Source organism: Lolium rigidum, chromosome 4 (assembly GCF_022539505.1).
Source record: "Lolium rigidum isolate FL_2022 chromosome 4, APGP_CSIRO_Lrig_0.1, whole genome shotgun sequence".
In the NCBI taxonomy this organism is placed as follows: domain Eukaryota; kingdom Viridiplantae; phylum Streptophyta; class Magnoliopsida; order Poales; family Poaceae; genus Lolium; species Lolium rigidum.
The window spans coordinates 97,576,050-97,586,442 of record NC_061511.1 but is presented as its reverse complement, the minus strand read 5'-3'; positions in this window follow the sequence as shown (position 1 = coordinate 97,586,442).

Here is a 10,393-nt window from a genome sequence, read left to right as displayed (position 1 = left end):
TTATCGAGTAGTAACAGTTTTATAGCGATAGCGATAGTGAAATAACGACGACAGAGTAACAAAGACAGCGCAGTAGTGATTATAGTAAACAGCAGGATTAAAATACTGTAGGCACGGGGACGGATAACGGGCGTTGCATGGATGAGAGAAACTCATGTAACAATCAAGCAGGGCATTTGCAGGTAATAATAAAACGGTGTCTAAGTACAAAGCAATCAATAGGCATGTGTTCCAATTATAGTCGTACGTGCTCGCAATGAGAAACTTGCACAACATCTTTTGTCCTACCAGCCGGTGGCAGCGGGCCTCAAGGGAATCTACTGGATATTAAGGTACTCCTTTTAATAGAGTACCGGAGCAAAGCATTAACACTCCGTGAACACATGTGATCCTCACATCACTACCATCCCCTCCGGTTGTCCCGATTTCGTCACTTCGGGGCCATTGGTTCCGGACGACGACATGTGTATACAACTTGCGGGTAAGACCATAAACAATGAATATCATGATGAAATAATAACATGTTCAGATCTGAGATCATGGCACTCGGGCCCTAGTGACAAGCATTAAGCATAACAAGTTGCAACAATATCATCAAAGTACCAATTACGGGCACTAGGCACTATGCCCTAACAATCTTACACTATTACATGACCAATCTCATCCAATCCCTACCATCCCCTTCAGCCTACAGCGGGGGAATTACTCACACATGGATGGAGGCGATGGCGTTGATGGAGATGGCTTCCGGGGGCACTTCCCCGTCCCGGCAGGGTGCCAGAACAGAGACTTCTGTCCCCCGAAACGGAGTTTCGCGATGGTGGCGGCGCCCCTGGAGTCTTTCTGGAGTTTCGTCAATTGGTATCGAGTTTTTAGGTCGAAAGGGCTTATATAGGCGAAGAGGCGGCGTAGGAGGGGAAACAGGGTGCCCTCCTGATACGTCTCCGACGTATCGATAATTTCTTATGTTCTATGCCATATTATTGATGATACCTACATGTTTTATGCACACTTTATGTCATATTCGTGCATTTTCTGGAACTAACCTATTAACAAGATGCCGAAGTGCCAGTTCCCGTTTTCTGCCGTTTTTGGTTTCGAAATCCTAGTAACGAAATATTCTCGGAATTGGACGAAACGAAGACCCAGGGGCCTATTTTTCCACGGAGCTTCCAGAAGACCGAAGAACATACGAAGTGGGGCCACGAGGTGGCGACACCACGTGGCGGCGCGGCCAAGGGGTGGCCCGCGCCGCCCTATGGTGTGGCCCCTGATACGTCTCCGACGTATCGATAATTTCTTATGTTCTATGCCATATTATTGATGATACCTACATGTTTTATGCACACTTTATGTCATATTCGTGCATTTTCTGGAACTAACCTATTAACAAGATGCCGAAGTGCCGGTTCTGTTCTCGCTGTTTTTGGTTTCAGAAATCCTAGTAACGAAATATTCTCGGAATTGGACGAAACGAAGACCCGTGGGCCTATTTTTCCACGGAGCTTCCGGAAGACCGAAGAACATACGAAGTGGGGCCACGAGGTGGCGACACCACGTGGCGGCGCGGCCAAGGGGGGCCCGCGCCGCCCTATGGTGTGGCCCCCTCGTCTGGCCCCCGACTCTGCCCCTCCGCCTACTTAAAGCCTCCATCGCGAAACCCCTGAGACGAAGAACCACGATACGGAAAACCTTCCAGAGCCGCCGCCATCGCGAAGCCAAGATCTGGGGGACAGGAGTCTCTGTTCCGGCACCCTGCCGGAGCGGGGAAGTGCCCCGGAAGGCTTCTCCATCGACACCGATGCCATCTCCACCGCCATCTTCATCACCGATGCTTGCTCCCATGAGGAGGGAGTAGTTCTCCATCGAGGCTCGGGGCTGTACCGGTAGCTATGTGGTTCATCTCTCTCCTATGTACTTCAATACAATAATCTCATGAGCTGCCTTACATGATTGAGATTCATATGATGATGCTTGTAATCTAGATGTCATTGTGCTAGTCAAGTGAGTTTTACTTATGTGATCTCCGGAGACTCCTTGTCCCACGTGTGTAAAGGTGACAGTGTGTGCACCGTGTGGGTCTCTTAGGCTATATTTCACAGAATACTTACTCACTGTTACGAATGGCGTAGTGAAGTGCTTATTTATATCTCTTTATGATTGCAATGTGTTTTGTATCACAATTTATCCATGTGCTACTCTAGTGATGTGTTATTAAAGTAGTTTATTCCTCCTGCACGGTGTAATGGTGACAGTGTGTGCATCCGTGTTAGTACTTGGTTTATGCTATGATCATGATCTCTTGTAGATTGTGAAGTTAACTATTGCTATGATAGTATTGATATGATCTATTCCTCCTACGTGGCGTGAAGGTGACAGTGTGCATGCTATGTTAGTACTTGGTTTAGTCGTGTTGATCTTTCTTGCACTCTAAGGTTATTTAAATATGAACATTGAATTGTGGAGCTTGTTAACTCCGGCATTGAGGGTTCGTGTAATCCTACGCAATGTGTTCATCATCCAACAAGAGTGTAGAGTATGCATGTATCTATTATGTTATGTGATCAATGTTGAGAGTGTCCACTAGTGAAAGTCTAATCCCTAGGCCTTGTTCCTAAATACTGCTATCGCTGCTTGTTTACTGTTTTACTGCGTTACTACTGATGCGTTACTACTGCTGTGTTACTACTGCTTGTTTACTGTCCTGGGCAAAGCACTTTTCTGGTGCCGTTGCTACTGCTTATTTATACCACCTGTATTTCACTATCTCTTCGCCGAACTAGTGCACCTATTAATTAGGTGTGTTGGGGACACAAGAGACTTCTTGCTTTGTGGTTGCAGGGTTGCATGAGAGGGATATCTTTGACCTCTTCCTCCCTGAGTTCGATAAACCTTGGGTGATCCACTTAAGGGAAACTTGCTGCTGTTCTACAAACCTCTGCTCTTGGAGGCCCAACACTGTCTACAAGAATAGAAGCTCCCGTAGACATCAAGCACTTTTCTGGCGCCGTTGCTGGGGAGGAAAGGTAAAAGGCTCTCATACTCCGGTCCCAGGTAAAGTACTTTTCTGGCGCCGTTGTGTGTGTGCTCGAAGCTATTTCCTTTAGATCCTGCAATTGCATCTTTTTGTTTCTTGTTTACACTAGTTTGGCATAATGGACAACAATGAGCTTCTTATTCTATTTCCCGATTTAAAACATGGATTGTTTGATGCGAAAATTAAAAAACCTATGAAATCTTATTTGCATGCTGGTAGTAATATTAGTATGAACGCTTTGAACACCATTGTTGATAATGATATAGAAAGTTCTAAGCTAGGGGAAGCTGGTTTTCATGATCTTTTTAGTCCCCCAAGCATTGAGGACAAAATTTTCTTTGATGATACTTTGCCTCCTATTTATGATGATTATAATGATAGTGGTCTTTTGGTGCCACCTACTATGGAGAGTAAATTTTGTTGTGATTATACTATGCCTCTTACACTTGATGAGAATAATAATGATAGCTACTTTGTTGAATTTGCTCCCACTACAACTAATAAAATTGATTATTCTTATGTGGAGAGTAATAATTTTATGCATGAGACTCATGATAAGAATGCTTTATGTGATAGTTATATTGTTGAGTTTGCTCATGTTGCTACTGAAAGTTATTATGAGAGAGGAAAATATGGTTGTAGAAATTTTCATGTTACTAAAATGCCTCTCTATGTGCTGAAATTTTTGAAGCTACACTTGTTTTATCTTCCTATGCTTGTCACTTTGCTCTTCATGAACTTGTTTATTTACAAGATTCCCATGCATAGGAAGCATGTTAGACTTAAATGTGTTTTGAATTTGCCTCTTGATGCTCTCTTTTGCTTCAAATACTATTTCTTGCGAGTGCATCATTAAAACCGCTCGAGCCCATCTTAATGGCTATAAAGAAAGAACTTCTTGGGAGATAACCCATGTGTTATTTTGCTACAGTACTTTGTTTTATATTTGTGTCTTGGAAGTTGTTTACTACTGTAGCAACCTCTTCTTATCTTAGTTTTATGTTTTGTTGTGCCAAGTAAAGTCTTTGATAGTAAAGTAAGTACTAGATTTGGATTACTGCGCAGTTCCAGATTTCTTTGTCTGTCACGAATCTGGGTCTACCTCCCTGTAGGTAGCTCAGAAAATTAAGCCAATTTACGTGCATGATCCTCAGATATGTACGCAACTTTCATTCAATTTGGGCATTTTCATTTGAGCAAGTCTGGTGGCCTAATAAAATCCATCTTTACGGACTGTTCTGTTTTGACAGATTCTGCCTTTTATTTCGCATTGCCTCTTTTGCTATGTTGGATGAATTTATTCGATCCATTAATGTCCAGTAGCTTTATGCAATGTCCAGAAGTGTTAAGAATGATTGTGTCACCTCTGAACATGTTAATTTTTATTGTCCACTAACCCTCTAATGAGTTGTTTCGAGTTTGGTGTGGAGGAAGTTTTCAAGGGTCAAGAGAGGAGGATGATATACTATGATCAAGAAGAGTGAAAGCTCTAAGCTTGGGGATGCCCCGGTGGTTCACCCCTGCATATTCTAAGAAGACTCAAGCGTCTAAGCTTGGGGATGCCCAAGGCATCCCCTTCTTCATCGACAACATTATCGGGTTCCTCCCTCGAAACTATATTTTTATTCCGTCACATCTTATGCACTTTGCTTGGAGCGTCGGTTTGTTTTTGTTTTTTGTTTTGTTTGAATAAAATGGATCCTAGCATTCACTTTGTGGGAGAGAGACACGCTCCGCTGTAGCATATGGACAAGTATGTCCTTAGGCTCTACTCATAGTATTCATGGCGAAGTTTCTTCTTCGTTAAATTGTTATATGGTTGGAATTGGAAAATACTACATGTAGTAATTCTAAAATGTCTTGGATAATTTGATACTTGGCAATTGTTGTGCTCATGTTTAAGCTCTTGCATCATATACTTTGCACCCATTGATGAAGAAACACTTAGAGCTTGCTAATTTGGTTTGCATATTTGGTTTCTCTAGAGTCTAGATAATATCTAGTATTGAGTTTTGAACAACAAGGAAGACGGTGTAGAATCTTATAATGTTTACAATATGCCTTTTATGTGAGTTTTTCTGTACCGTTCATCCTTGTGTTTGTTTCAAATAACCTTGCTAGCCTAAACCTTGTATCGAGAGGGAATACTTCTCATGCATCCAAAATACTTGAGCCAACCACTATGCCAATTGTGTCCACCATACCTACCTACTACATGGTATTTATCTGCCATTCCAAAGTAAATTGGTTGAGTGCTACCTTTAAAATTCCATCATTCACCTTTGCAATATATAGCTCATGGGACAAATAGCTTAAAAACTATTGTGGTATTGAATATGTACTTATGCACTTTATCTCTTATTAAGTTGCTTGTTGTGCGATAACCATGTTTCGGGGACGCCATCAACTATTCTTTGTTGAATATCATGTGAGTTGCTATGCATGTCCGTCTTGTCCGAAGTAAGAGAGATCTACCACCTTAATGGTTGGAGCATGCATATTGTTAGAGAAGAACTTTGGGCCGCTAACTAAAGCCATGATTCATGGTGGAAGTTTCAGTTTTGGACACATATCCTCAATCTCATATGAGAATAATAATTGTTGCCACATGCTTATGCATTAAAGAGGAGTCCATTATCCGTTGTCCATGTTATCCCGGTATGGATGTCTAAGTTGAGAATAATCAAAAGCGAGAAATCCAAAATGCGAGCTTTCTCCTTAGACCTTTGTACGAGCGGCATGGAGGTACCCCATTGTGACACTTGGTTAAAACATGTGCATTGCAAAGATCCGGTAGTCCAAGCTAATTAGGACAAGGTGCGGGCACTATTAGTACACTATGCATGAGACTTGCAACTTGTAAGATATAACTTTCATAACTCATATGCTTTATTACTACCGTTGACAAAATTGTTTCATGTTTTCAAAATAAAAGCTCTAGCACAAATATAGCAATCGATGATTTCCTCTTTGAAGGACCATTCTTTTTACTTTTATGTTGAGTCAGTTCACCTATCTCTCTCCACCTCAAGAAGCAAACACTTGTGTGAACTGTGCATTGATCCCTACATACTTGCATATTGTACTTGTTATATTACTCTATGTTGACAATTATCCATGAGATATACATGTTACAAGTTGAAAGCAACCGCTGAAACTTAATCTTCCTTTGTGTTGCTTCAATACCTTTACTTTGATTTATTGCTTTATGAGTTAACTCTTATGCAAGACTTATTGATGCTTGTCTTAAAGTACTATTCATGAAAAGTCTTTGCTTTATGATTCACTTGTTTACTCATGTCATTACCATTGTTTTGATCGCTGCATTCACTACATATGTTTACAAATAGTATGATCAAGGTTATGATGGCATGTCACTTCGAAATTATCTTTGTTATCGTTTTACTCGCTCGGGACGAGCAGAACTAAGCTTGGGGATGCTGATACGTCTCCGACGTATCGATAATTTCTTATGTTCCATGCCACATTATTGATGATTTCTACATGTTATATGCACACTTTATGTCATATTCGTGCATTTTCTGGAACTAACCTATTAACAAGATGCCGAAGTGCCGGTTCTGTTTTCTGCTGTTTTTGGTTTCGAAATCCTAGTAACGAAATATTCTCGGAATCGGACGAAATCAAGACCCAGGTTCCTATTTTCACCGGAAGCATCCAGAACACACGAGAAGGACCAGAGGGGGGCACTGGGCCCCCAGACCATAGGCCGGCGCGGCCCAGGCCCTGGTCGCGCCGCCCTATAGTGTCGTCGCCCCTTCAGCCCTCCGAGGCTGCCCTTCCGCCTATTTAAAGCCTTCGTCGAGAAAACCCTGAGGCGAAAAAACCACGATACGGAAAACCTTCCAGAGCCGCCGCCATCGCGAAGCCAAGATCTGGGGGACAGGAGTCTCTGTTCCGGCGCCCTGCCGGAGTGGGGAAGTGCCCCCGGAAGGCTTCTCCATCGACACCGCTGCCATCTCCACCGCCATCTTCATCACCGCTGCTACTCCCATGAGGAGGGAGTAGTTCTCCATCGAGGCTCGGGGCTGTACCGGTAGCTATGTGGTTCATCTCTCTCCTATGTGCTTCAATACAATAATCTCATGAGCTGCCTTACATGATTGAGATTCATATGATGATGCTTGTAATCTAGATGTCATTATGCTAGTCAAGTGAGTTTTACTTATGTGATCTCCGGAGACTCCTTGTCCCACGTGTGTAAAGGTGACGAGTGTGTGCACCGTGTGGGTCTCTTAGGCTATATTTCACGGAATACTTACTCATTGTTATGAATGGCGTAGTGAAGTGCTTATTTATATCTCTTTATGATTGCAATGTATTTTGTATCACAATTTATCTATGTGCTACTCTAGCAATGTTATGAAAGTAGTTTTATTCCTCCTGCACGGTGTAATGGTGACAGTGTGTGCATCCGTGTTAGTACTTGGTTTATGCTATGATTATGATCTCTTGTAGATTATGAAGTTAACTATTGCTATGATAGTATTGATGTGTATTATTCCTCCTACATAGCATGAAGGTGACAGTGTGCATGCTATGTTAGTACTTGGTTTAGTCGAATTGATCTTTCATGCACTCTAAGGTTATTTAAATATGAACATTGAATTGTGGAGCTTGTTAACTCCGGCATTGAGGGTTCGTGTAATCCTACGCAATGTGTTCATCATCCAACAAGAGTGTAGAGTATGCATTTATCTATTCTGTTATGTGATCAATGTTGAGAGTGTCCACTAGTGAAAGTGTAATCCCTAGGCCTTGTTCCTAAATATCGCTATCGTTGCTTGTTTACTTGTTTTACTTGCGTTACTACTACTGCGTTACTCTTTGCTTGTTTATCGACACTGGGCAAAGCACTTTTCAAGTGCCGTTGCTACTGCTCATATATATTCATACCACATGTATTTCACTATCTCTTCGCCGAACTAGTACACCTATTAGGTGTGTTGGGGACACAAGAGACTTCTTGCTTTGTGGTTGCAGGGTTGCATGAGAGGGATATCTTTGACCTCTTCCTCCTCGAGTTCGATAAACCTTGGGTGATCCACTTAAGGGAAACTTGCTGCTGTTCTACAAACCTCTGCTCTTGGAGGCCCAACACTGTCTACAAGAATAGAAGCTCCCGTAGACATCACATGCTCTCCGTTACTAGTAGAGGCTCTGGCCAAGTTTTTACTTTTAACTCCAAGAGGGAGTATTTATGCTCGATAGTGGGTTCATGCCTGCATTGACACCTGGGACGATGTGACGAAAGTTCTAAGGTTGTGTTGTGCTTGTTGCCACTAGGGATAAAACATTGGCGCTATGTCCGAGGATGTAGTTGTTGATTACATTACGCACCATACTTAATGCAATTGTCCGTTGTTAGCAACTTAATACTGGAGGGGTTCGGATGATAACTCGAAGGTGGACTTTTTAGGCATAGATGCGGTTGGATGGCGGTCTATGTACTTTGTCGTAATGCCCAATTAAATCTCACTATACTTATCATGTCATGTATGTGCATTGTTATGCCCTCTCTATTTGTCAATTGCTCGACCGTAATTTGTTCACCCAACATGCTTTTATCTTATGGGAGAGACACCTCTAGTGAACTCGTGGACCCCGGTCCATTCTTTTAATACTTGAAATACAAATCTGCTGCAATACTTGTTTTACTTGTTTTCTCTCGCAAACAATCATCTTCCACACAATACGGTTAATCCTTTGTTACGGCAAGTCGGTGAGATTGACAACCTCACTCGTTTCGTTGGGGCAAAGTACTTTGGTTGTGTTGTGCGGGTTCCACGTTGGCGCCGGAATCTCCGGTGTTGCGCCGCACTACATCCCGCCGCCATCAACCTTCAACGTGCTTCTTGGCTCCTCCTGGTTCGATAAACCTTGGTTTCTTTCTGAGGGAAAACTTGCTGCTGTGCGCATCATACCTTCCTCTTGGGGTTGCCCAACGAACGTGTGAAATACACGCCATCACCTCCCCATAGGCCGGCGCGGCCAGGGGCTGGCCCACGCGGCCCTATGGTGTGGGGGCCCCAGGCCTCCCCTCTGACTCCCCTTCGGTGTCCTGGTCCGTCTCGGTGAATTATGATGTTTGGTCTTCGTTTCGTCGAATTCGAGAATATTGCCCGAACAACCTTTCGGAACCAAAAACAACGAAAACGAGAGCTGGCACCGTGGCATCTTGTTAATAGGTTAGTTCCGGAAAACGCATAAAATCATCATAAAGTGCAAGCAAAACATGTAAGTATTGTCATAAAACAAGCATGGAACATCAGAAATTATGGATACGTTGGAGACGTATCAGTTATGATTGTAATCTCTTGTAGGTTATGAAGTTAATTATTGCTATGATAGTATTGATGTGATCTATTCCTCCTTCATATTGTGATGGTGACAGTGTGCATGCTATGTTAGTACTTGGTGTATTTGCAATGATCTATCATGCACCCTAAGGTTATTTAAATATGAACATTGAATGTTGTGGAGCTTGTTAACTCCGGCATTGAGGTGCTCTTGTAGCCCTACACAATTAGTGGTGTTCATCATCCAACAAAAGAGTGTAGAGTGGTTTTATTATGTGATCAATGTTGAGAGTGTCCACTAGTGAAAGTATGATCCCTAGGCCTTGTTTCTAAACATCGAATCTCCGTTTATTTACTGTTCTGTTGCATGTTTACTCGCTGCCATATTTTATTCAGATTGCTATTACTACTCATATACATCCATATTACTTGTATTTCACTATCTCTTCACCGAACTAGTGCACCTATACATCTGACAAGTGTATTAGGTGTGTTGGGGACACAAGAGACTTCTTGCATCGTGATTGCAGGGTTGCTTGAGAGGGATATCTTTGACCTCTTCCTCCCTGAGTTCGATAAACCTTGGGTGATCCACTTAAGGGAAACTTGCTGCTGTTCTACAAACCTCTGCTCTTGGAGGCCCAACACTGTCTACAAGAATAGAAGCACCCGTAGACATCACCTACCCATGGACTAACTACTTGGATGGTCATCCAAACCTTTTATGCAGGATTGAATTTTTCTTCGCGGAACCTATTGGATTCAGCTGCTGGAGGTACTTTTATGTCCATCACCTTAGGCGCGGCAACAAAGCTTCTTGATAATATGATGATCAATTACTCTGAATGGCACACTGAAAGGGCTCCACAAGGTAAGAAGGTAAATTCTGTTGAAGAAACCTCCTCCTTGAGTGATAAGATTGATGCTATTATGTCTATGCTTGTGAATGGTAGATCTAATGTTGATCCTAATAATGTTCCTTTAGCTTCATTGGTTGCCCAAGAAGAACATGTCGATGTGAACTTCATTAAAAATA